This window comes from Cheilinus undulatus, linkage group 24 (genome assembly GCF_018320785.1).
Source record: "Cheilinus undulatus linkage group 24, ASM1832078v1, whole genome shotgun sequence".
NCBI classification, from domain to species: Eukaryota; Metazoa; Chordata; class Actinopteri; order Labriformes; family Labridae; genus Cheilinus; species Cheilinus undulatus.
In genome coordinates, this window is record NC_054888.1 from 2,195,083 (window position 1) to 2,219,354 (window position 24,272).

The following is a 24,272-nucleotide window of genomic DNA, read 5'->3' on the forward strand; positions in this document are numbered from 1 at the left end:
TACTGACAGCTTTATTTTTTATTTCTTCAAAGAGTAACCAACCGTTTTTCACATTAGTGTTTATCTGTGTATTTAGTTTTCCAGTTCAAGTCCTCATCTTCACATTTGACCACAATAAAAGCGACGTTTGTTCAAAATGTGCTCAGTAGCAGCCCTTAGCCAATCAGAGATGTGGCTGTAACACTCAAGGATTGTGGGAAATGTAGTGCTGTTGACCATGATCATTCTTCCCAGAATTAGATGGAAAGTTTAGAAAAAAAAATCGTCTTCATCACTGTTTCCCAACAGTTTTTCCTCAGAGCCACACCTTATTATCAGTTTATCAGTTTCAACAGATTTTTGCCAATTTTCTGTCATTTTTTACACAATTTCACCAATTTTTTCCGTCTATTCTTGCAACTTTTTGCCACTAAAACCTAATTTTATGACCCCTTTTGGACCAGTTATTCAAATTGTTGCTAATTTTTCAAACCATTCTTGCCACTTGTAGCCCAATTTTGCCACTGATAAACCCATTTCCAGCTTTTTTCCACTTTAGACAGCTTTTAGACACTTTTAACCCATTTTCACCCCTTTTTGGAAATCAAACTTGCCACTTTAAACCCATTTTTGCCAAATTTGGCCACTTAAACCCAATTTGGCCAATCGTCTTACCGCTAATAACCCGGTTTATTGACTTTATTGGCTACTTCTACACCTTGTTTGCCTGTTTTAACCCATTTTTGTCAAATTTTCCCAAGATTAACTCAATTTTACCGTGTTTTTTGCCTTTTTTAACACTTTCTCCCCACTTTTAACCCATTTTTGCCAATATTTATTAACTCCCACCCATTTTAACCACTTTTTCCACCCGTTCTTGCCACATTACATCTTAAAAATACTTTATTATACTACACTATTAAATCCACTTTTGTTGCTCCCAGAAAAGTGATTGTAATTCAGGTTATCACAGCTTAACTAAACGACGGATCAGGATTTCGCTGACCTCCATGGGCCCACAGAAAGCTCCCCCCTTTCCCCTGCTTCTGTCCTGGTTTCTCCCTCAGATAGCTCCTGGTCTGTCCACCTTGAGTGGTTCTGACAGTGTGGCTGATAATCACATCTAAAAGCAGCATAGGCTGGAGGATGTTGTGGCTGATGAGGGACAGTAGGAAGGAGGGAGTGGGTGTGGCTTATTTCTGTCCCTCACAGCCTTTATGACATCATTTAGAATAATGCTTTATTCTTCTAGAAAGGACAGCAGATAATCTTCACATCATTCTGAATGAACCCTGATGATGGCCTTTATCTGGCAGAGACAGATTATTCAGTCTACTGTAGTACTCTACTGTTAATGTAACGTGTAGGTTTAAAGAAACCTGGATCAGCCGTAGAAACAGCTCGTTGTGGTCCAGGAACCATGGAGAACCTGCTCTCAGAGGCGTCTTTCCCTCTCAGCTGATGAGATCAGGCTAACACAGTCCGACGTGCAGTTATCCTGGCATGACACGGCACACAGACGGAGCAGACTAGAGCAGAAGCGGCAGCGCTGTGAGGCACAGCTTCCTCCTGTTGTGTGAATTTTTTTTGGGAAGTGGACGTTAATTGATTTGATGGTTCCCTGTGGTCGCTCTCGCCCCCCCCCCCCGCTCCTCCTCACGCCGGGCTGGGCTCAGACCTGCTCCCTAATTACACTGAACCTAGACTGAAGACACTTGACGCTCAGGGTGCAGATACCTTTCCCCATTAGCGCTCCATTTGCACTCGTTTTACTTCAGTGTGTGGCCCATTAGCTGCATGTTCACACTCTTTTAACGGCGTCTGTGTCACCTCCGACATGAACCCACGCCGACGTCTAGAACCCTGAGAAACGCCACGGCTCAGCCGACCACTCTGACGGTCATCTCAGAGCTTGATCAGGTCCTCTAGAGAGGGTTACGGCTGATAACAAGTCTGGACGGGTTACAGAGCCGCTACATCAGCAACCAGACCAGGACCAAAGCCCAGGTCTCCTGTTTAGGCTTTCACATTAAAGCCTGGGGTATAAAGGAAGTTTTACTGTGAATAATTTCAGAATAAAAGACTGGGTTAACAGAAATCTTTACTGTAAATAATTTCAAAATAAAATTTCACATTAAAGCCTGGGCTATAAAGGAAGTTTTACTGTGAATAATTTCAGAATAAAAGACTGGGTTAACAGAAATCTTTACTGTAAATAATTTCAAAATAAAATTTCACATTAAAGCCTGGGGTATAAAGGAAGTTTTACTGTGAATAATTTCAGAATAAAAGACTGGGTTTAAAGGAAATCTTTACTGTAAATAATTTCAAAATAAAATTTCACATTAAAGCCTGGGGTATGAAGGAAGTTTAACTAAATATTTTTATGATAAAAGCCTGGGATTGTGAGGAAGTTTTACAGAATACAATTTCAAAATAAAAGCCTGTGATATAAATGGAGTTTACTGCAGACAGTTTCATTTGAAACTCTGGAATATAAAGAAATTTTACTGACAATAATTTCAAAACAAAAGCCAAGGTTCGAAGGAAGTTTTATTTTAAATAGGTTTAATGGATTATAATTTCATAATAAAGTTGAGTTTTACTACATAATTTCAAAATAAAACCCTTGCCTTAAACGACATTTTACTCTTATTTAAAAAGTAAAACCCTGTGATATTAAGGAAATTTGTCTGATGATAATTTCATAATAAAAGTCTGGAATATTAAGGAAGTTTGACCAAAGAAAATTTCAAAATTAAACCCTGTGATGAAAAATGAAGCTTTACTATTCATAATTTCAAACAAACTGTAGGTTTAAAGGATGTTATTCTCTTATTTCAAATTAAAACCCTGTGGTGTAATGGATTTTAAATGATTTCCGAATAAAAGTCTAGGATCCTAAGGAAGTTTTTCTAGAGATTTTTTCACAGTAAAAGTCTAGGACTTCAGGAAATCCTTGTAAAGATTATTTCACAATAAAAGCCCAGTATTTAATTTTTTTTTTTCTAGAGATTATTTCATAATAAAAGCACAGAATTTTAGTTGATGTTTTTTTTTAAGATTGTTTCATAATAAAAGTATAGGATTTAAGGTTTTGGGTTTTTTTGAGAGTTTATTTCATAAGTCATAAGTCAAAGTCTTTGATTTAAGTTTTTTTTTCTAGAGATTGTTTCATAATAAAAGCCCAGGATTTAAGTTGTTGTTTTTTTTTTTTAAGATTGTTTCATAATAAAAGTCTGGGATTTAAATTGTTTATTTTTCATAATAAAAGCCCAGGATTTTTCTGTAAATAACTGTGAAATTAAAGTCCAAAATGAATGATCCATAATTATAATAAATTAAAGCTACCCTTCTGCCCACACCACCATCATCCTCACAATCATCCATCATTAAATTAACCCTGATGAACGCCGGACCTCTGAGGCGAGAGCCGGCCAGACTGACGACCTAACGGAGGGCGACACCTGCCAGAGAGATTAGCGGCGTCACGTTTCTCACCACAACACACCAGCGCACAGTCAGCTTCCACTGATCCTTTAGACGTCTTCAGTCTGGGTTTGGGATGCTGTGATGAGAGCTTAAGGTGGTTTAAAATCCTCTTCATTCACAGTTTTTCATCAGATAGACCAACCGTACCCTTTAACTGTAATAATGGCATCTTAACCAGATACTGTTTAGTGTTAGGCAGCGTTTGTTTTCTGCTTTTTTCCTTGAATGCTCCTAATTCTTTAAATGTTAATGTAGCATTGGTATGATAAAGAAGCATTTCCTTCATGTGGTTCAGGCTCGTCTCAGCTCCTCTCTACATGTTTTTATGCTACATTAGGGATCCTACCTGCCAGGGAGCAGGAGGCCTACTCCCTGCTCTCCTCTTCTTCTCCCCTCGTACCTGAGCATCATTTACCTGCAGGTCTGTGAAGACTCGTTTGGTCCTGATCTCATTAAACGTCTCTCAGCTCCACCACTCGAGGTGACGGCGGTTCAGCTCGCCGTTTGCTGAAAGAGAACGCCTTCGTTAAGAGAGTCCGACGCTCATTAAAACCACAGGAACACGAGCGGAGGCCAGGACATGGAGGACTCTGTCGTCCGTAATGAGGAGGGGGCGGGGCCTCCACTCTGAGACAATTAGCCGACACAGAGCCGCACATACCGACACTCTCTCCTACACAGATAACTAGTGTGGAAACGCTCTCTGATAATAGGATAAGTGTGTTAATGCGTGAGTGTGGGCGGGACCAGGCCAGGGCTGCCGTGTAGCTCGCCGTTCAGACGTTTAATTCAGAGAGAAACGAGAGAAGGTGAAAAGAAAAATAAATATAAAATCAGATTAAAATCACTGTTTACATGGAGGAAGACTCAGACTCTATTAAATTAGAGTATTTATGAAACCGGGGTCAGAGGTGTTCACATTTAAAGTGAATCATTAGTTAAAAACCTCTGATCTAACCAGGGAACACACAGACACATATCTGTTAGTGTAGTAGAGATAGTTAAACCAGTCTAATGATCTAAACCAGTCTAATGATCTAAACCAGTCTAATGATCTAAACCAGTCTAATGATCTAAACCAGTCTAATAATCTAAACCAGTCTAATGATCTAAACCAGTCTAATGATCTAAACCAGGGAACACACAGACACATATCTGTTAGTGTAGTAGAGATAGTTTAACCAGTCTAATAATCTAAACCAGTCTAATGATCTAAACCAGTCTAATGATCTAAACCAGGGAACACACAGACACATATCTGTTAGTGTAGTAGAGATAGTTAAACCAGTCTAATGATCTAAACCAGTCTAATGATCTAAACCAGGGAATACACAGACACATATCTGTTAGTGTAGTAGAGATAGTTAAACCAGTCTAATAATCTAAACCAGTCTAATGATCTAAACCAGTCTAATGATCTAAACCAGTCTAATGATCTAAACCAGTCTAATGATCTAAACCAGGGAACACACAGACACATATCTGTTAGTGTAGTAGAGATAGTTAAACCAGTCTAATGATCTAAACCAGTCTAATGATCTAAACCAGTCTAATGATCTAAACCAGTCTAATAATCTAAACCAGTCTAATGATCTAAACCAGTCTAATGATCTAAACCAGTCTAATGATCTAAACCAGGGAACACACAGACACATATCTGTTAGTGTAGTAGAGATAGTTTAACCAGTCTAATGATCTAAACCAGTCTAATGATCTAAACCAGTCTAATGATCTAAACCAGGGAACACACAGACACATATCTGTTAGTGTAGTAGAGATAGTTAAACCAGTCTAATGATCTAAACCAGTCTAATGATCTAAACCAGGGAATACACAGACACATATCTGTTAGTGTAGTAGAGATAGTTTAACCAGTCTAATAATCTAAACCAGTCTAATGATCTAAACCAGTCTAATGATCTAAACCAGTCTAATGATCTAAACCAGGGAACACACAGACACATATCTGTTAGTGTAGTAGAGATAGTTAAACCAGTCTAATGATCTAAACCAGTCTAATGATCTAAACCAGTCTAATGATCTAAACCAGTCTAATAATCTAAACCAGTCTAATGATCTAAACCAGTCTAATGATCTAAACCAGTCTAATGATCTAAACCAGGGAACACACAGACACATATCTGTTAGTGTAGTAGAGATAGTTAAACCAGTCTAATGATCTAAACCAGTCTAATGATCTAAACCAGGGAATACACAGACACATATCTGTTAGTGTAGTAGAGATAGTTTAACCAGTCTAATGATCTAAACCAGTCTAATGATCTAAACCAGTCTAATGATCTAAACCATTCTAATGATCTAAACCAGTCTAATGATCTAAACCAGTCTAATGATCTAAACCATTCTAATGATCTAAACCAGTCTAATGATCTAAACCAGTCTAATGATCTAAACCAGTCTAATGATCTAAACCATTCTAATGATCTAAACCAGTCTAATGATCTAAACCAGTCTAATGATCTAAACCATTCTAATGATCTAAACCAGTCTAATAATCTAAACCAGGGAACACACAGACACATATCTGTTAGTGTAGTAGAGTTAGTTAAACCAGTCTAATAATCTAAACCAGAGAACATACAGACACATATCTGTTAGTGTAGTAGATTTAGTTAAACCAGTCTAATAATCTAAACCAGTCTAATAATCTAAACCAGAGAACACACAGACACATATCTGTTAGTGTAGTAGAGTTAGTTAAACCAGTCTAATAATCTAAACCAGAGAACATACAGACACATATCTGTTAGTGTAGTAGATTTAGTTAAACCAGTCTAATAATCTAAACCAGGGAACACACAGACACATATCTGTTAGTGTAGTAGAGTTAGTTAAACCAGTCTAATAATCTAAACCAGAGAACATACAGACACATATCTGTTAGTGTAGTAGATTTAGTTAAACCAGTCTAATAATCTAAACCAGTCTAATAATCTAAACCAGTCTAATGATCTAACCAGAGAACATACAGACTCATGTCTGTTTCCTCTGACGCCATACACAGCGTGCGTTCTGTGCACCGAAGCGCCGCAGGTTTGCTCCGACCGGAGGAGACTAACCTCGCCTGCTAGAAGCGAGCCTAGAGTGCAGCGCCGCGGCGCGCAGCCCTGATCATCAAAAAGAGATCACGGGAGAACTGCAAGTTCACACAGGAATAGTATGTTACCAGCAGACTATTTTACCTTTTGGGGTTAATTTATCATCCTTTCCAGTATAAGTCCATGATATCATTGCTTCCTCCATTGAGTGAGTACATCAGGAAGTTAAAAAGTTAATGTTTGCTTAAAGGATCTGTAGTTTTATGTAAAATTCTTTGGCCAAATATCCCCAAAAGTGAACTTTTCCTTGTCAATGGCGCCGTTGTAGCTCTGTGACCCACTTAGACGTAATGTTGGTATAGTGATGATTTACGATCAGGAGTTCTACACTTGTGACTTCCATGGTAGGAGCTTTCTGAATGACAGTGAATTTACGAGGTTTGGCAGCGGCCGGCGCTGAAAATAGACCTGCAGCGTATCTGAAACGAAGTGGAGCGGAGTGCCGCTCCAGGCACACGCCGCTGCTGGTCTGGAGCGCCAGCTATGGAAATGCTCTGATAGACTAGAGAGGGAGCGAAGTGCTCTGCAGTATGATTCGCTGGCGTTCCGTGGCGCGCACGCTGTCTATGGAAATTGGGGTTAAGTGTAGTAAAGTTAGTCAAAGCAGCCTAATAATCTATCTAGAACCTATAGTGCTCTTTGAAACTGTAATGATCCTCCAGCCACTAGAGGCCACTGTAGCTTCAGTTAGAGCCGCTGCCTTCCTGTCTGAGCTCTCCCATGGCCATTCACAGGAAGTACACAAGAGAAGCTTAGCAGTTAGCATGTAGCAGGAACAGCGCTGACAGTTTAAGTAGTACATGAAATAAAGTGTGTAGGCTGTTGAGGGTTAGAACTAGTACCTAGAACTACTCAGCTGAAGTAGTTCTAGTATTTCTTTATCAGCTTTTATGACACTGATAAAGTCAGAGGCAGAGTAGAGAGGAGCTGGGGTGGAGGAGGGCTGTATAGAGGCTTACAGAGGGACCAGGAAAGCGTAGCAGCTTAAACATGGCAGCATGGGTATGATTAGCCAATAGCATGCTAGGGATGAATTAGCTTGTGTCAGCTGATGAGGGCTTGTGGGAGACATTGTGTTAATTTTGAAAAAAACCAAAATTTTTAGTCTCAGTCTTAGTCTTTAGATTAAGGCCCGCCCACACGGAGACGAATTCAGGAGTATATGCAATTTTTTTTTTTTTTGGTCACATCAGCGTTTCATCTACACGGAAACAGCGTTTTGGGAGGCCATAGACGCTACTTTTAGAAACCGGGTCCCAGAGTGAATAGATCTGTAAACGCTTACCATTTCATCTCTGTGTGGACGGCCAACCACATCTTTCTTTCACAATAAAAGCCCAGGATTTTAAGAACAGTTTTCTAGAAATTATTTCACAATAAAAGCCCAGGATTTTAAGAACAGATTTCTAGAAAATATTTCACAATAAAGCCCAGGATTTTAAGAACAGTTTTCTAGAAATTATTTCACAATAAAAGCCCAGGATTTTAAGAACAGTTTTCTAGAAATTATTTCACAATAAAAGCCCAGGATTTTAAGAACAGTTTTCTAGAAAATATTTCACAATAAAAGCCCAGGATTTTAAGAACAGTTTTCTAGAAATTATTTCACAATAAAAGCCCAGGATTTTAAGAACAGTTTTCTAGAAATTATTTGATGATTAAAGCCCAGGATTTTAAGGAAATCTTTCTTAAGATTATTTCATGATAAAACTCTAGGATTTTATTTACATGTTAGTTTTTTGGTTCAGGGCTTTATGGGTGTGGAAAAGGAGGATATTGAAGTGGATGTGATGGGGGACAGGGAGTGGCAGTTTTGAAGGACGGGGATGATGTGGTCAAGGGAGCAGCTGTGGGTGAGGAGGAGTGTGCTGGAGTTTAGTTCTGGATGTGCTGGAGTTTAGTTCTGGAGTTTAGTTCTGGAGTTTAGTCCTGGATGAGCTGGAGTTTAGTTCTGGATGTGCTGGAGTTTAGTTCTGGAGTTTAGTTATGGGTGTGCTGGAGTTTAGTTCTGGAGTTTAGTTCTGGATGTGCTGGAGTTTAGTTCTGGAGTTTAGTTCTGGAGTTTAGTCCTGGATGAGCTGGAGTTTAGTTCTGGATGTGCTGGAGTTTAGTTCTGGAGTTTAGTTATGGGTGTGCTGGAGTTTAGTTCTGGAGTTTAGTTCTGGATGTGCTGGAGTTTAGTTCTGGATGAGCAGGAGTTTAGTTCTGGAGTTAGGTTCTAGATGAGCTGGAGTTTAGTTCTGGAGTTAAGTTCTGGATGAGCTGGAGCTTAGTTCTGGATGAGCTGGAGTTTAGTTCTGAATGTGCTGCGATTAGTTCTGGATATGCTGGAGTTTAGTTCTGGGGTTTAGTTCTGAATGTGCTGGAGTTTAGTTCTGGAGTTTAGTTCTGGAGTTTAGTTCTGGATGAGCTAGAGTTTAGTTCTGGAGTTTAGTTCTGGAGTTTAGTTCTGAATGTGCTGGAGTTTAGTTCTGGAGTTTATTTCTGGAGTTTATTTCTGGATGAGCTAGAGTTTAGTTCTGAAGTTTAGTTCTGGAGTTTAGTTCTGGATGAGCTAGAGTTTAGTTCTGGAGTTTAGTTCTGGATGAGCTGAGGTTTAGTTCTGGAGTTCAGTTCTGGATGAGTTGGAGTTTAGTTCTGGATGCGATGGAGTTTAGTTCTGGATGAGCTGGAGTTCAGTTCTGGATGTGCTGCGATAAGTTCTGGAGTTTAGTTCTGGATGTGCTGGAGTTTAGTTCTGAAGTTTAGTTCTGGAGTTTAGTTCTGGATGTGCTGGAGTTTAGTTCTGAATGTGCTGCGATTAGTTCTGGAGTTTAGTTCTGGGTGTGCTGGAGTTTAGTTCTGGAGTTTAGTTCTGAATGTGCTGGAGTTTAGTTCTGGAGTTTAGTTCTGGAGTTTAGTTCTGGAGTTTAGTTCTGGATGAGCTAGAGTTTAGTTCTGGAGTTTAGTTCTGGAGTTTAGTTCTGGATGAGCTGGAGTTTAGTTCTGGAGTTTAGTTCTGAATGTGCTGGAGTTTAGTTCTGGAGTTTATTTCTGGAGTTTATTTCTGGATGAGCTAGAGTTTAGTTCTGGAGTTTAGTTCTGAAGTTTAGTTCTGGAGTTTAGTTCTGGATGAGCTAGAGTTTAGTTCTGGAGTTTAGTTCTGGATGAGCTGGAGTTTAGTTCTGGAGTTTAGTTCTGGATGAGCTGAGGTTTAGTTCTGGAGTTCAGTTCTGGATGAGTTGGAGTTTAGTTCTGGATGAGCTGGAGTTTAGTTCTGGATGCGATGGAGTTTAGTTCTGGATGAGCTGGAGTTCAGTTCTGGATGTGCTGCGATAAGTTCTGGAGTTTAGTTCTGGATGTGCTGGAGTTTAGTTCTGAAGTTTAGTTCTGGGTGTGCTGGAGTTTAGTTCTGAAGTTTAGTTCTGGAGTTTAGTTCTGGATGTGCTGGAGTTGAGTTCTGGAGGTAGTTCTGGAGTTTAGTTCTGGATGTGCTGGAGTTTAGTTCTGGAGTTTAGTTCTGGATGTGCTGGAGTTTAGTTCTGAAGTTTAGTTCTGGAGTTTAGTTCTGGATGTGCTGGAGTTTAGTTCTGAATGTGCTGCGATTAGTTCTGGAGTTTAGTTCTGGGTGTGCTGGAGTTTAGTTCTGAAGTTTAGTTCTGGAGTTTAGTTCTGGATGTGCTGGAGTTGAGTTCTGGAGGTAGTTCTGGAGTTTAGTTCTGGATGAGCTGGAGTTTAGTTCTGGAGTTTAGTTCTGGATGTGCTGGAGTTTAGTTCTGTATGTGCTAGTGTTTAGTTCTGGAGTTGAGTTCTAGATGAGCTGGAGTTTAGTTCTGGAGTTTAGTTCTGGATGTGCTGGAGTTTAGTTCTGGATGTGCTGGAGTTTAGTTCTGGAGTTTAGTTCTGGATGAGCTGGAGTTTAGTTCTGGAGTTTAGTTCTGAATGTGCTGGAGTTTAGTTCTGGAGTTTATTTCTGGAGTTTATTTCTGGATGAGCTGGAGTTTAGTTCTGGAGTTTAGTTCTGGAGTTTAGTTCTGGAGTTTAGTTCTGGATGAGCTAGAGTTTAGTTCTGGAGTTTAGTTCTGGAGTTTAGTTCTGGAGTTTAGTTCTGGATGAGCTGGAGTTTAGTTCTGGAGTTTAGTTCTGGATGAGCTGAGGTTTAGTTCTGGAGTTCAGTTCTGGATGAGTTGGAGTTTAGTTCTGGATGAGCTGGAGTTTAGTTCTGGATGAGCTGGAGTTTAGTTCTGGATGCGCTGGAGTTTAGTTCTGGATGTGCTGGAGTTTAGTTCTGAAGTTTAGTTCTGGAGTTTAGTTCTGGATGTGCTGGAGTTTAGTTCTGAATGTGCTGCGATTAGTTCTGGAGTTCAGTTCTGGGTGTGCTGGAGTTTAGTTCTGAAGTTTAGTTCTGGAGTTTAGTTCTGGATGTGCTGGAGTTTAGTTCTGGAGGTAGTTCTGGAGTTTAGTTCTGGATGAGCTGGAGTTTAGTTCTGGAGTTTAGTTCTGTATGTGCTGGTGTTTAGTTCTGGAGTTGAGTTCTAGATGTGCTGGAGTTTAGTTCTGGAGTTTAGTTCTGGATGTGCTGGAGTTTAGTTCTGGATAAGCTGGAGTTCAGTTCTGGATAAGCTGGAGTTTAGTTCTGGATGTGCTGGAGTTTAGTTCTGGATGAGCTGGAGTTTAGTTCTGGATAAGCTGGAGTTTAGTTCTGGATGTGCTGGAGTTCAGTTCTGGATAAGCTGGAGTTTAGTTCTGAATGTGCTGCGATTAGTTCTGGAGTTTAGTTCTGGGTGTGCTGGAGTTTAGTTCTGAAGTTTAGTTCTGGAGTTTGGTTCTGGATGTGCTGGAGTTTAGTTCTGGAGGTAGTTCTGGAGTTTAGTTCTGGATGAGCTGGAGTTTAGTTCTGGAGTTTAGTTCTGGATGTGCTGGAGTTTAGTTCTGTATGTGCTGGTGTTTAGTTCTGGAGTTGAGTTCTAGATGTGCTGGAGTTTAGTTCTGGATGAGCTGGAGTTTAGTTCTGGATGAGCTGGAGTTTAGTTCTGGATAAGCTGGAGTTTAGTTCTGGATGAGCTGGAGTTTAGTTCTGGAGTTTAGTTCTGGATGTGCTGGAGTTTAGTTCTGGATGAGCTGGAGTTTAGTTCTGGATAAGCTGGAGTTTAGTTCTGGATAAGCTGGAGTTTAGTTCTGGATGAGCTGGAGTTTAGTTCTGGATAAGCTGGAGTTTAGTTCTGGATAAGCTGGAGTTTAGTTCTGGATGAGCTGGAGTTTAGTTCTGGATGTGCTGGAGTTTAGTTCTGGATAAGCTGGAGTTTAGTTCTGGATGTGCTGGAGTTCAGTTCTGGATAAGCTGGAGTTTAGTTCTGGATGTGCTGGAGTTTAGTTCTGGATAAGCTGGAGTTTAGTTCTGGATGTGCTGGAGTTTAGTTCTGGATAAGCTGGAGTTTAGTTCTGGATGTGCTGGAGTTTAGTTCTGGATAAGCTGGAGTTTAGTTCTGGATGTGCTGGAGTTTAGTTCTGGATAAGCTGGAGTTTAGTTCTGGATGTGCTGGAGTTCTCGTGTCTCTGGAGTTTTTTGGGGACTGTTAAGGATGTGCTGTAGAGGATGCTGTTTCAGGAATCTAGTCTTGATGTGATGAAAGTGTGGATGAGAGTTTCAGCAGACCAATCAGCATGATTTGAGGAGAAGGGGGCGGAGCTACAGGTGTGATTTAGGACCAGGGGCTACAGTTGGTCCATGGGCCCCCTGCTCTAAACCTGTAAACCATGAATAGAGTTCAGGATGTAGGGGTTGAACTCTTTCAGCCCTGAGCGTGTCTCTGCTCCTCTCCGTCAGTGGGTCTGTTAGTCTCAGGTGTGTGGTCTATGCGTGTTTGTTCAGCCTTCACAGAGTCAATAAAGCTTTAGAAGAGAAAAAACAAGCTGTCTCCGTGTCGGCTGTGCGGTCCCAGCGGCTCGGCTGCTGTGTCGGAGGAAATTAATTTGTTAGATTGTTGGTTTTCAAAGGCGCTCGCTCAGACGCTCCACAGACACGGAGCGGGCCGCTCTCTCTCTCTCTCTCTCCGGTAATTAGCGGCTAATTAGCGGCGTGCAGCAGATGTCGGAGGAGCCCTGCGCCGTCAACAGCCTCTGTAAACAAAGCTGGACGCATCCGCTCTCTTCAAGACAAGAGAAGAAGAAAAAAAGAGCCAATCAGCTGCCGGTGCAGAGGAGCGGTTCCACGGTGGGTTCATGTGGCAGCAAGCGTGTTAGCGGGAGGTTTAGCTCCACATGTTTCCTGTTTGACATCCTCACACGCAGACACGCTCCTCAGAGACTTCATTAGCATAAACATGCTCAGTGTGGCTTTAAAGGGACAGTCCGCCAAAGCAAGCAAGTCCGCATTCTCTTTAGTTCTGGTGTTTTCCACACACTCTTCCACATGCTGCTGATTTATCCACACCATTAAGACTGACAATGACTGAGATCTGGGATCTGAGCGCACCTGACCCCCAAGTCTGGCTCCTTTTAATCAGTGTGAATGGATCATACCGTACCTGACCCTCAAAGACTCGTCCTCAGTGGGACTGCAGATCTGAACCCTAGTCCTGTATAGAGCAGGGGTTCTCAGCCTTTTCAGCCTGTGACCCCCCAAATAACGGTGCCAGAGACCGGGGACCCCCACTGTACCTGCAGGTGGTTGAACACAGCCTTGAACATTCAAGAACAGTCATGTGGAGACAAGGCCGCCCATGAGGGGCACAAATGGGAGAGCTTTCTGGGGCCCGGCGAACATGGGGGCCAGCAAAATCCTGGTCCACTGTAAAGTGAAACAGTGGAATTTTATATTTAACCTGAATAATACCCACTCTTATCAAAGAAACACATTTTAATTTATTTGTGTAGTAAGAAGCCCTCTTAAAAATGTAAATCATTTTGTTAAAAACAGAATTAAAATACATTAAAAAAAATTGCTGAAATGGGTAAATAATGGCAAAATGGTGGGAAAGGTGGCGAAATTAAATTTTAAAAGTAGCAGAAATTGTTTAAAAATGCCCCCAAAAAATTAGGTAAGAGGCAAAAAATAAGCAAAAAATGGCAAAAATTTGTCAAAATGGCAAAAAATTGGTGTAATAAGTAGTAAAAGGGGATTCAGAAGTGGCTGAAATGGTGTTGAAGTGGCAAAAATTTCTGGAAATTTGGTCAAATGGGATGAAAATTGATGTAAACTGGCAAAACAGGGTTACTGGAGGCAGTTAGGTCAAAAATGGATATATCAAATAATGAAATGTGGTTTAAAAAGTGGTAAAAGGGGTTAATAGTGGCAATAATGTGTCCACAGAGCCAACAATAGGCAGAGGGTGGTTTAGAAGTGGCGAAAGGGTTTAAAATTGACAAAAAAATGGGTTTTAAGTTGCAAAAATGTTTTAAAATTTGGCAGAATTGTGTAAAGTGGCTAAAGTGTTACTGAAAAATGTTCTTATTTTTTAAAGGCATCTGGAGACCCCCTCTCAGTGTCTCACATTGAGAACCCTTGGTATAGAGGACTGGACAGAGTAGAGCTGGAAGGTCTATCTTAAACCGCCCCTGTCTGTTCAGAAACCAAGCTGCACAGAAGATGTGGAGATAAGAAGAGTCATTGTCCTAAAACGTTAGGACAGCTGTCAGTAAAACCATCATTTTCAAACCTCATAAACTCATATTTGATTCACAGTAGAACAGAAACAACATATCAGATGTTGTTTCTGTTCTATTGTGAAAAAGATGTGAGTAAATTTGCTGCTCATTGTGTTTGTTTACATCTTACACAGCGTCCCAACTTTTTTGTATTTGGTGTTGTATATCTCCATCCAGTCAGAATCTGATTCTTGGTCCATATTTTGCAGCTTTGATCAAATGCAGTGGTTGTTTATGTTAAAAAGAGAAACAGGAGCAACATTATGCAAACAAAGTAAAAGAATGTTGGATTTGTGAGGACGCTGTTGTGTTGAATCTCCTCAGGTTTCTTTTCTGAAACTTTTAGGCTCCTCTGGTCTTTTTGTGGATCTTCACTGATGACTGCGGCGTAGAGAACCGACTCGGACTCTGGCGTTTTCAGTCGGAGCCATTTATCGATCCTCTGACCTCGGATCAGACGACCTCCTACTGTAAATGAGCGTTTCCTCTCCTCGCCGCCGTCTTCTCCGTCCTGTTGGAGCTGATTAGTGTCGAGTTGTAATTGCCTCTCGCGGGGTTGCAGACGAGCGCGGGGCTGGGTGGTTTTGACAAGTCTACTCGTCCCCCCTCGGCGCCGGGCGCTTTGTAAGGAGTTAAATTGGATGGTTAATTCGGGTGTTATTTACCCTGTAATTCATTAGTTTCGCCCCGCCATTGGCAGCGGGCAGGCTGTAATTTCACGCTTCGCAATAAAAGATGTCTCATAATCTGCTTCATTTAGCAGCCAAAGAATTTAATGAAATTAACGGCGGCCCTAATTAAGACGGTGAATATTAAAGACCTGCTATCAAGGCTTTAACGAGGGTGACACGATCCGCCTTCCGCCCGATTGGAAAAATATCATTTCCCTGGGAAAGGTTGTCACTGCTCCGAGCCATTTTGGCCGTGATGACATTTTTGTCATGCACACTAACCCCTGGAAATGAGATTTCAGGGAGCCGGAGCAGGCGCCGACGGAGGGCCGTCTCTCCTCTTTAGTTTGAGAAATAATTAAAACAAGGAACACAGGCGTCAATCACAGAGCGCGCTCATTACGGCGCCGCGTCTCCACGGAGATGTTTGTGGCTCGGAGCGTCCCTGAGCCGGCTTTGTTGTTCCTCGCCGTCTCTCCGTTTGTTTGTGTAAACTCGTCGGCGACCGGCGGTGACCTGAGGAAGACGACTCGTGTCTTCTTCACTTCCTGTCTCTCTCTCGGTGGTGGTCAGGGGCGAGCGAGGGGCGAGGCTTTTTATCCGCTAATGAATTGAGACTGCTGAAGTAAGGTTTGGATAATTGACTTTCTAATTAATTACCCAGAACTCTTATCAGATAAATCAGCTCCTCTTCAGCCCCCCTCTTCTTCTCTGCTCTTTTATTTGATCCGCTCGCCGTCCTGCTCCCCCGGGCCTGCCCTTCGCCGTCCTTGCCTCATCAACGCCGACCTTGTCGTGCAGACGGATGCTGGGTCTGTCTTCATGTCACTCGCTGGGTTTCTTCTCTGCTCCAGTTTCTTCCTCCGGTTTGTGCTGAACGTTTGACACCAGGAGACAAACTTGAATCTCCGTCTTCATCTTCGCCGCCCTCGGGTCGAGTTTGACACGGAAAAAAGGATCCTTTAAAGACGAAGAAGAGCGCCAGCAGTCGTCTGCCTGTGTGCCGTTAAAAGCAGGAGATAACTTTAGGAATTAGAAACTCAGGAATAAAACCCTCAATAATCCACACCATAGCAGGGAATAGTCACTCAATATCTCTAGAATATACCTCCTCTTCTAACGGGAAAGAATTAGATTTTAAAACCCCATTTCCAAAAACCTGGTACACTGTGTAAGATGTAAATAAAACCAATGATCTCATAAACCCATGTTTTATTCACTATAGAACACAAAAACATTTCAGATGTTGAAACTGAAACATTTTATCATTTCAGGAAAAGTACTAGCCCATTTTGAATTTGATGGCATCTCAAAAAAGTTGGGACAGAGTCATGCTTAGTCATGCGTAGCCTTCTCTGTTGATTCTCTGTGGCTCAGAGTAGTGGTCACAAGCAGCTGTAACTTTTCAGTTACTCTTCAACATTCAGAATTTACTCCTTCAACAGAGAAAATAAAATATATGGATAAATGTCTCTGATGTTTCGCCATCATGTTTTTTCCGAGGGACCGATTCATGACACGCTGAAAACAGTGTGCTCAGTTTTTACAGATTGGTGAACCTCTGCCCATCTTTTCATCTGAGAGACTCTGCCTCTCTAAAATGCTCCTTTTATACCCAGTCATTTACTGAGATGTTTAACCTAATTAGTTGTAAAATACTCCTCCAGATGTTTGCTTTTCTGGCCTTTTGGTGCACCGTCCCAACTTTTTTGAGATGTGTTGCTGCCATCAAATTCCAGATGACCTGATATTTTTCCTGAAATGGTAAAATATCTGTTTTATCATCTGATATGTTGATTATGTTCTATTAACATTTTACACAGCTTCCCAACTTTTTTGGAATCAGGGTTTTGCAAGCAATATTTCTAAAGGATAAGTACTGGATGAAATCAGACATGTGCAAAAAGCATATTTGTAAGAAATGAGCTGTTAACAGTTGTCAGTAATTGAACAGTAACAGTATTTACAGCTGCTTTGACCACTACTCTGAGCTACAGCTGACTGCTTTTATTGAGTTGAATCAGGAGGGAAAGCTACACAGTGGTAAACATGACCCCGTCCCTACTTTTCTGAGATGCCGTCAGATTCAGAACAAGCTTATGTTTTTCATGAAAGGGTAAAACGTCTCGGTTTCAACGTCTGATGTGTTATGTTTATGTTTTTGTTTACATTTACCGCAGTGTCCCAGCTTTTTTGGTATTCTGGTTGTATCCTGTCTCAGACTGGTAAAAACAGGGAGGTTCTGTGATGTCAGTCTGAACACCAGCCGAGTCTCCCCGTCTGAGAGGATGATGGATGACCTGCGATCACGGCTCAGACCGGATCAGATATCAGACCGGGCAGCGTCCAGCCTCCCTCCCACCAGCCGTCACCCCGCTCTGCGCCGTCTCAGGGGTGACACCTCTAATTTAGCCTCTGGTTCTCGGGGGACGGAGAAGAACAAAAGGGCGGCGGACCCATCGAGATCTCTGGAGGATTCATCCCCAGATAGTTCCTCCCCTGTATCTCCTCTGTCAGGCCCTTCAGCGGGCCCGGGAGAGTCCATTGTTCAGGGAAAATAGGGGGTGATTGAGTGATTAGAGAGTAGATTAGTCCGTATCAGCAGAGGGGAATAAAGTCTCCTTATCTCTGCTTTCTTTCATTGGACTCTCAGACTCACACAAAGGAAGGTAATTGTTGTTTTCAGGGAGGAATCATGAGGAATGTTCAGCCTTTTTCTGCTCCTGTTGAAGGCTTTAGCTCTAAAACCAAAGAAGAAGTTTGATTTTCCTCTGGTCCATCAAACATTCCCTCCTCCTGCATGTCTGACATGTGACTGCGGCGGTCTTTAATCAGAGACCCTCAGGTACGAGCCCGTGAACATATTCGGATGCGTTGTCTAACGAATGACTTCATCTTTTAGCTTCCCTCCAGCCAGCGACCTTTTCTTAAGCGCTACGCTACAATACTTCACCGGGGCGGAGGAGTGCATCAGGATGAAGGACGGCTCCGTGTCCCCAGGAGTTTCTGCTTTTTGGACTGTATATGTCTCCAGTTTCCCATAAATATCCTCTCAAACATCCGTCCTGTTTAATCTGCTCTAACGTGAACTCTGCATCTTTGTTTTCTTCTCTAACAGTTATCAGTCTCTGTGACGACCTCTGACCTTTTTAGTCACCATTAACCACTTCATATCTGCAGCTCAAAGCTGCCGACCTTTGCTGAAGCTGCTGGGACACAGGGCCGTTCATAAAGGGGGTAAAAATCATGGTCCATGGTAAAGCTAATCTGTGATTATTTTATTTTAACCTAAATAATAAAAACATGGATTTTTATTTTTAATACTGTAGTACAATACAGGCTGCCAGAAAATAAAGCAGAGGAAACTGTGACAACTTCAGAGGAAAAATTATTCAATAACTGCAAAATGATGCAAAAATGGGCTAAAAGTGGGTTTGAGAAAAGGACCAAACTTAGTTTAAAGTGGCAGAAATGTGACAACAAGGGATGGTAGTCAATTAAAAAAGGGCTTCATTGTGTTTTTAGAGGTGACAGACTGTTGGAGAGTGGTTAAAACTGGAGAGACTGGAATAAAAGTAGAGCAAAAGAGTTCATAAAGGGTGTAAAAAGAGGGTGAAAAATCAGAAATCAACTAATAATGGCAAAAAATACCTGAAAATGGGTAAAAAAGTGGCAAAAGAATGGCAAAAAATACCTAAAATTGGTAAACAGTGGCAAAAGAATGGCAAAAATACCTAAAAATGGGTAAATAGTGGCAAAAGAATGGCAAAAAAATACCTAAAAATGGGTAAATGTTGCAAAAAGAATGGCAAAATATATCTAAAAATGGGTGAATAGTGACAAAAGAATGGCAAAAATACATAAAAATCAGTAAAGGTGGCAAAAGAATAGCAAAAATTACCTAAAAAAGGGTAAATAGTGGCAAAAGAATGGCAACAATACCTAAAAATGGGTAAAGGTGGCAAAAGAAAAGCAAAAAATACCTAAAAATGGGAAAATGTTGCAAAACGACTGGCAAAAAATATCTAAAAATGGGTAAAGGTGGCAAAAGAATGGCAAAAAATACCTGAAAGTGAGTAAAAAAGTGGCAAAGATGAGTTAAACACAGCAGGAGTGTAAACGAGGGTTTGGAGGTGGAAAGAAGCGAACGTGGTTTCAGAGTGGCAGCAAAGGGACAACTTTTGGTTTAATGTGGCAAAAATGGGCTAATGGGGCAAATTTTGACTCTTTCTTTCCCTGTTGGTCAGGCTCTCTGGCGTTGACTGATTCCTGTAGACAACTTCCTGTTTCCCCGAAAGCTTTCAACTTTATATTGAGAAGTTACCCACAATTCTTTGGGACAGAGTCCTAGTGTTATGGAGGCTATGAGTGTGAAACAGAGAGGAGTCTCTGGTTTTCTACCGTCAGAGTCTCCTCTCAGTTCTATCCTGTAAAGATAGACCAACATTTCTAGATCCTGTTAAAGCTCCAGGACATTTTCTGATTCCTCGTCTATGACTTTATCTTTTCCCCTGAAGCTAACGACCTTTTCCTGAGCAGTGCGCCGCCGTACTCTGTTTGGGCGACAAAGACTTAAAGCTATAAAGTTTGTCCGTGGCACTCTGATGTTTTAGGATCCATACACGCATCTCTGTGGATAAAAATCTCCTGTTTTTTATCCTCCTCTTCCTGCTTGTTTGTCTAAAACAGGATTATTTCTCTTTGTTTTTAAAGAGCCCACATCTGTAATAATCGTCCCGATGCCCTCGGTCGTTTTCGGATGCCTAACAAATGACTTCATCTCCTCGCCCCCCGAGCTACCGACCTTTTCCTAAGCACTACCCCACAATACTTCACGGGGCGGAGAAGTACGCGGGCGCGGCTGGGGGAGAGTCTATCTGAGGATGTATTTATCTCCACACATCTATTTTCCCATGTGGAGACCTTGTGAGCTGTCATGGCTGCCACCCCCCCTCCTGAAGGTAAAATAAGAGGCGACGTGTGCGTGTCAGCCAGCCCGCGGAGGTGAATAATGAAAGATATTACCCATCAGGAGGGCTTCGACGCGGCGTTCAATTAGCCTTCCCCTCCAGCAAACTGATCGCTTGTCGTCCTCAGGATGGATGGCCGAAATTAATTTGCTGACGTCTCCGTCCCCAAATACCAGGTTTGGACGGAGGAGTGGGAGAAATATTGGCTCACCCCTCAGTTTAGTTCAATCCAGGCCTGAAGTGAAGATCCACGTCCACTTAGACATCAGTCAAACATCACGCTGACCTTCTCCTTTAGACGCCTACTTTCACTTTTAATCCCTCATGTGGACGCCTGCTCCACTCCACTTTCTGGGATGGTTACTCAGTAAAAGGGCCTTTTAGTTTTCTATAGAAGCGCCTCAACAATACAGAATGTTACGATATGAAACAGTATGACCAACCTTTACCGTCTGCTATTATAGGATATGCACATCAATGCAATAAGAGATAGCAGTCTGTAGATAACAGTGCAGGACCTGTGCTACGATAAACACAGATGTTATATGATGACCCACACGTTATAATGTGACAGTATGATCTAATAAAACAATGTTATGTGGTGGGATATCATACATGCTAATACCATACAGCACAACCAGGAAGGACAGGACATGGTACAACGCAATACAACATTACGATACATCACATCATGTCTAGTAATATTATGTTAGATTTCGTCAGGTTACTTTACGTTACATCATATCTTGTTACATAATATTACACCACGTTTCACCATGTTATGTAATGTCATGGCTCATTATGTGACATAAAGTAACTTTACATCATGTTACATTAAGTGACATGTCTCATTATTTAGTGTTACATTGTCAGGTTATGTTAATTACATATAATTTTCCTAAAGTACATGACATCATGTCCGTTACATGAAGTTATGTTATGTCCTATTATGTTACCTGTCATAATGTAACAATACATTAGAACATGTTATATTACATGATATCTCGGCTTGTTATGTTACATTACATTTCATTAAGTCACCTGACCTCATGTTTGGTAATGTAACATTACATCATGTCTTATAACATTACATTTCATTAAGTCACCTGACCTCATGTTTGGTAATGTAACATTCCATCATGTCTTATAACATTACATTTCATTAAGTCACCTGACCTCATGTTTGGTAATGTAACATTACATCATGTTTTATAACATTACATTTCAGTAAGCCACCTGACCTCATGTTTGGTAATGTAACATTACATCATGTCTTATAACATTACATTTCATTAAGTCACCTGACCTCATGTTTGGTAATGTAACATTACATCATGTCTTATAACATTACATTTCATTAAGTCACCTGACCTCATGTTTGGTAATGTAACATTACATCATGTCTTATAACATTACATTTCATTAAGTCACCTGACCTCATGTTTGGTAATGTAACATTACATCATGTCTTATAACATTACATTTCATTAAGTCACCTGACCTCATGTTTGGTAATGTAACATTCCATCATGTCTTATAACATTACATTTCATTAAGTCACCTGACCTCATGTTTGGTAATGTAACATTCCATCATGTCTTATAACATTACATTTCATTAAGTCACCTGACCTCATGTTTGGTAATGTAACATTCCATCATGTCTTATAACATTACATTTCATTAAGCCACCTGACCTCATGTTTGGTAATGTAACATTACATCATGTCTTATAACATTACATTTCATTAAGTCACCTGACCTCATGTTTGGTAATGTAACATTACATCATGTCTTATAACATTACATTTCATTAAGTTACCTGACCTCATGTTTGGTAATGTAACATTACATCATGTCTTATAACATTACATTTCATTAAGTCACCTGACCTCATGTTTGGTAATGTAACATTCCATCATGTCTTATAACATTACATTTCTTTAAGCCACCTGACCTCATGTTTGGTAATGTAACATTCCATCATGTCTAATAACATTACATTTCATTAAGTCACCTGACCTCATGTTTGGTAATGTAACATTCCATCATGTCTTATAACATTACATTTCATTAAGCCACCTGACCTCATGTTTGGTAATGTAGCATTACATTTCTAAATAAGGCACATGTCATAATATTACATATAGTAACAGCATGTCTTGTTACATATATCACATTATGTCGTGTTACGTAACCTCACCTGTCTCGTCATATGTTATGTTAAATTTCGTACATCATGTGACATTATGTCTTGTTGCGTTATGTCATAATAATTAATGACATCACACTTTGGTATCTCATTAATTGACATCATGTCTGATAACGTAACATCATGTTGGGTTACTCTGCGTCACATATTGTGGTTTTTTTGTGATGTTACGTGACACTGCAATGCAGTACAACTTTGCATGATACATTATATGGTACATTACACCACAACACAAACTATACACGGCGGTATGATACAGAGCAGTAGGTCAGAATATTCCACAGCACTCAACACAGTAGGATACAACATAACATTTCAGAAACATGCTGCATGTTGGACATGTTTGATTATGATGTTTATCTAAATGATTGAAACGCACTTCCTTTATTTATCATCTTTGAATTTTGAATTTTCTTTGGATTTAATATATTTGTGATATTGTGTTGATGATTTATTAATATTAATCAAATCCTAGTAGTCTGATCCAACCTAAAGTCTAAATCATAGATGGTCCAGATGTGAACAGGTCCCTCTCTCTCTCTCTCTCCCCGTCTCTTTCTCTCTCTCTCTCTCTCTCTCTCTCTCTCTGTGTGCCTGGAAACATGTTGCAGCTCTCTCCCTTGCTCTCTCTCTCTCTCTCCCCGTCTCTTTCTCTCTCTCTCTCTCTCTCTCTCTCTTTCTCTCTCTCCCCGTCTCTTTCTCTCTCTCTCTCTCTCTCGCCCGCTCGCTCACTAACAGGCAGTAATGGATGATCAGCTGGCCTGACAGCTGCACGGCTGCCGGCAGCTTTCACTTCACAGCGGCAGGAAGCTCGTCAGGACGCGTTTAGCGCACCGTGGGGAACCCCTGTTGTTGTTGGAGCCACACAGACACTCAGACACTCAGACACGGCTCTGTTTGGTCTCCTGGCATGAGCTCGAATTAGTCCAATCACAGGAAACACCATGGACCTGAAGATTAACCCGTTATCTCAGTAAAACTAGCAGTAGTGCTCTTAACTGATATTTATAACATTATTTTACTGAAGGGTATTTTTAGAGCTACATTGTAAAAATCATAAAATACATGAGTCTAAGTGTTTATAGTGGACCGTGAAGACAGTCAACCATCCTCCATGTTTGTTTTTCTGAAGTCACGTTTTATCTCACGTTTCTGTGAGATCTCGTGTCTGTAGACTCTGTAACCATCAGCTGAGAGGACGATCAGTCTGAGTCTAGTGAGTGCTTTCAGAGGATTCTAATGTCTTTATGTCTGTGGTCCCACATATCTTTAAACTGATTAAGATATGAAGGTTGTCTCAGTGTTTTTTACAGCCAGTGTTTTTAAATGAAAAAAATGCAAGTCCAAAGAAAACGAGCTATTTCTGAATAATGGTTAAAAAACAGGAAAACTAAACAAAGAGGAAAAGCTGCCCATGGCCCAGATTATGTTGGGAATCAAAGAAAGCCAAACAAAAACTGAAACATCTTTTAGTTTGTTTTATATGTTTTCAAAAAAGAATTGAAAACAATCAATCTGCTTGGATTAAAACAATGGAAGATTGCAACATTCTTTTTTTTTCTTAAAGCATGACCTGCTAAAGGGAAAAGGACGTTACATCACCAGTGTTCTGCTCTTTGATTTTCCTTTCTTTGATTAAAACATAGAAATGATGATATGGAAAACAAACCATTTTTGATTTAATAATTTCTAGCATTCTTTTTCTTATATGTGTGACCTGCTGCAGCTGTTGTGAGGAGGGAATGTTACATCACCACTGTTCTGGTCTTTGATCAGTTTCTCAGTACTTCTTGGGAAAACTGTCTGTATTTTTGTTGCTTTGCTGCTGTGAGTAAAAGAATGTTACAGAAGACAAAGACAATAAGATGAAACAAATGCGTCTCATTTTTTCATTCTTTTTTAGAGGACAAAAACGAGAGAAACCAAAAACAAAATAATGAGTCATCTTTTGTTTCTCTATTTACAACACCTCCACACCCAGAGATGAAAAAGAATGTTACATTGCCGATGTTACATTCTTTAATCTTCCTTTCTCTGATCAGAATACATAACATAAAACAAGAAATGAAAGACTGTTCCTCTTTTTTGTATTTTTTTATCTGATTGTTCTTGTGTTCTAAACCAAAAATGAAAATCAACAAATCGAACACTGATGATGTAACATTATTTTTTTCCCTTTATAAAAACCACACACAACTACAAGA

General features: G+C 40.6%; 1 protein-coding gene across 4 annotated transcripts in view; it reads left to right on the plus strand.

Moving 5' to 3' along the window:
* agap1 (ArfGAP with GTPase domain, ankyrin repeat and PH domain 1) overlaps nt 1–24,272 on the plus strand; it is a 245,778-nt gene that overhangs the window by 157,906 nt on the left and 63,600 nt on the right. The gene's annotated exons all lie outside the window — the stretch shown is intronic.